The sequence below is a fragment of the Dioscorea cayenensis genome, chromosome 2 (assembly GCF_009730915.1).
Source record: "Dioscorea cayenensis subsp. rotundata cultivar TDr96_F1 chromosome 2, TDr96_F1_v2_PseudoChromosome.rev07_lg8_w22 25.fasta, whole genome shotgun sequence".
In the NCBI taxonomy this organism is placed as follows: domain Eukaryota; kingdom Viridiplantae; phylum Streptophyta; class Magnoliopsida; order Dioscoreales; family Dioscoreaceae; genus Dioscorea; species Dioscorea cayenensis.
Genome location: NC_052472.1, coordinates 4,768,404 through 4,772,126, shown reverse-complemented (window position 1 = coordinate 4,772,126; position 3,723 = coordinate 4,768,404). Strand labels below are relative to the sequence as shown.

General features: G+C 41.9%; 1 non-coding gene across 1 annotated transcript; it reads right to left on the bottom strand.

The window, feature by feature from the left end:
• Window positions 1-1,252: 1,252 nt before the first annotated feature.
• On the bottom strand, window positions 1,253-1,359 carry LOC120280977. Its single transcript, XR_005542468.1, has one exon. It is a non-coding gene; the product is annotated as a small nucleolar RNA R71 (small nucleolar RNA).
• Window positions 1,360-3,723: the final 2,364 nt, after the last annotated feature.

The window sequence follows — 3,723 nt, the reverse complement described above, 5'->3', positions numbered from 1 at the left end:
CGTTGGGGCTTAGTTGTGCGAACAACAGAGTGAAGCGTTGAAGTGACTTTAGTATCTGGGGCTTAATTGTAACTAGGGGTCTTTCGCCTGGACCAAAGGGTTAGATATACACACAGGAATAGGGTTTATCACTTGGAATCCCTTGAACTGCATGCAACTTTGTGCAGTGTGAGGTGTTGAGACTGAGCGATTTCTTCACCGGGACACAGTGTAGGGTTAGTCACGGTTGACCTTAGCTTTGGGACCGTGTGCTTTAGGATTTCCATGACTCATTGAGCATTAATTAGGAAGTATAATAGTAGGTCTTGCACTTGAAGCATAAGTCTTCGGGGGAGCATTGTCCAAGTTCCCCATTTCTATTGATTGCTTTACCTGTCACTTACTTATGTGTCTTATTCTTGTTATTTTTATTTCTATTTACATCACATCTTATCAACACAATCATTATTCATCTTCACTTGGTTAAGTAGCAATTTAGGTATTTTTATTCTCTACTCTCTGTGGATACAATACCCCACTCACTTGGGATTTATTACTTTGACAAACCTGTGTACTTGCGGGTCACATGCAAGGGCTGTTGTCATGTTTTTGGCACCGTTACCGGGGAGTATGTTTTTAAAGATACTTTGTACTTTGCTATCTTAGCTATTCATTCATTTATTCTATTTCATATCTTCTTATTCTATCATTGTTCTGATTTATTTTCTTTCTTTTGGTGCAGCTTCAGGTTATGACCCAAGGGAACCCTTCGATATTGATTGAAGATGATCCTGAACTTGAACATACACTCAAGAAGAAGGGTAAAGAACCTGTACAAGAACCATCGAATCTAGCTGAAGTGGAAGTTGAAGGGTCTGACAACATGACGGAATAAAATGAACAACAAAGAGCACTCTCTGATTACGCCAGACCGTAAGTATTGGGGACACAATCTGGCATTGTGCGGCCCCTAATCACAGTTCAAAATTTTGAGCTAAAGCTGGCATTCATCAAAATTTTACAGTAGTCCACTCAGTTCAATGGTTTGACCAATGAGGATCCAAACAGTTACATAGAGAATTTTTCGAAAGTGTCGATATGCTCATGATCAATGGTGTTGCAGATAATGCCATCAAGTTGAGAGCCTTCCCATTTTGCTTAAAGGGAAAAAGTGAAGCAGTGGCTACACTCATTACCTAGAGCATCGATCACTACATGGGAGGAGATGGTAGAAGCTTTTCTTGCCCGTTATTTTCCTCTCGGTAAATCTGCAAAGCTTAGGAATGAGATCTCATCCTTTGTCCAAATAGAATTGGAGTCTCTATTCGAGATATGGGAAAGGTTCAAGGAACTCCTGCGAAAATGTCCTCAACATGGGTTTCCAGAGTAGATGATCATTTAGACATTTTACAATGGTTTGAACCCAAGTACAAGATAGTTACTTGATGCAGCGGTAGGAGGTACCTTACGTAGCAAGACCCCCAGAGAAGCCCAGTAACTAATTGAAGAAATGGGGTTGAACAACTACCAATGGAATGCTAGGGAGAAGAAGAAAGTGGACGGCATCTATGAGATCGATGCGGTTACATCATTGGCGGTCCAAGTGGAGGTATTGAGTAAGAAGTTAGACACTCTAACTTCTCCGAGATTGGCGGCTGTAACGAGTTGTGATAGATGTAGTGGAGGGACATGCCCCATCCGATTGCCTGATAGCCGTTAGTGGTACACACTCCGTTAAGCAAGTTGACTATGTGGGTAATGCAATGAGAAATCAAGGCAATTCTTATGGCAATACCTACAATTCTGGTTGGAGGAACCACCCTAATTTCTCATGGAACAACCAAGGGCAACAAAAGGACACTGCACCACCGGGTTTTCAACAACAACAAGCCCCAAACATGGAGAATAGAGTTTCAGGCTTGGAAACCCGGAAGTCCGATCTAGAGAAAGCATTGACCCAATTTGTGCAATCATCAGATGCACGGTTTTAATCGGCCGAGGCTACACTTCCCAACCATACCGCTTCATTGCATAATTAAGAAAATCAAGTTGGGAAAATCGTGAAGTCTCTATCGGAGAAACCACAAGGAAGCTTGCCAAGCAATACCGAGACTAATCCAAGAGAACATGTGAAGGCGATCACTTTGTGAAGTGGTCATGAGTTTGAAGGTAGGCTTCCAAGTGAGAAGACCAATGTTGAATCACCCGAGGTTGTGGAGGTTGAGGAGAGAGCCAACAAAGAAAAGGAGGTGGCACCTTCACCTTACAAGCCAAGAATCAATTATCTTTCCAGATTGAAGAACAACCAAACTGATGAGCAATACAAGAAGTTCTTGGGTCTATATAAGCAATTACACATCAACATTCCTTTTGTGGAGGCGTTGTCTCAAATGCCTCGGTATGCTAAGTTCTTGAAAGATCTTTTGACCAACAAAAAGAAGTTAAAAGAGAGTGCATCGGTAATCTTAGATGCCTCTTGTTCAATGGAGCTACAAAAGAATATGGCAAACAAGAAGAAAGATCTCGGAAGCTTTGTGATTCCATGCAACATTGACAGTTTGGGTGAAGAGATGACATTGGCGGATTCAGGGGCTAGTATCAACATCATGCCATACTCGTTCTTTTAGAAGCTAGGCTTGGGAGAGCCTAGGCCCACTCAGATGACATTGCAATGAGTACCGAATAGTGAGACATCGGAGGGGCATCATTGAAGACGTGCTTGTCAAGGTGGATGACAACACCCCTTGCGTATGTCCCGCAAGTGCACATGTTTATCAAAGTAATAAATCCCACATGAGTGGGTATCGTATCCACAATGAGTAGGGAATAAAAATACTTGAATTGTTTCTTAACTATGTGAAAAGTGAATAATAGTTGTGTAACAAGATGTAATGTAAACAAAAGTAAAAGAGACAAGAGAGAAAGCACAAGTAAAGGGGAGGTCAGGCAATTGATATAAATAGGGTACCCGGATATTGTTCCGCCTAGGACACTCATTTTCAAGTGCAAAAACCCTCTAATATGCTTTCTAACTAATGCATTAATAAGTCGTGGAGATCCTTCAATACATGCTCCCAAATCTAAGGTCAACTATGCCTAACTCTATACATGTCCCGGAGGAGAAATTGAATAATCTCTCAACCTCGCACTCGTAGAGAATCGCAATGAGTTCTAGGGATTCCAAGTGATAAACCCTCTTCCTAGATGTATACCTAACCCTTTGGTCCAGGTGAAAGGTCCTTAGTCACAATTAAGCCCTAGGTGCTAAAATCACTTCAATACTTCACTCCGTTGCCTCTGCAACTAAGCCCCAGTGGAAGGTCATCCCTTAGCCCATTCACTCTACTATGACCGCAGAGAACTTAAAGAAATGGAGGTAGGATGAATCACACCGGAGGGGAAAGGGAACGCTCTGCTACCTCTCGACTCACCCTCTTAACCCTCTCCAATCTAGCCTTGTCTAACTCTCGTGGTGTATCACTCACTCACAAGGGTTGCCAAAAAGAACGCTCAACCCTAGTGTCACTCTAAGGAAGTATTCAAACAATCAAGCATACAAGAATGGAACTCAATTAATACATCAATTAATGAAAGTAATATAACAATGTTTAATGAAACAAATACATCCTAGGGTTCACGAATCTAAGTACCCACTAGGGAGTTTAACTCTCTATGGAGCTAATTACTGACAAGGTCCCCTTGCGTATATCCCGCAAGTGCACGGGTTTGTCGAAGTAATAATCC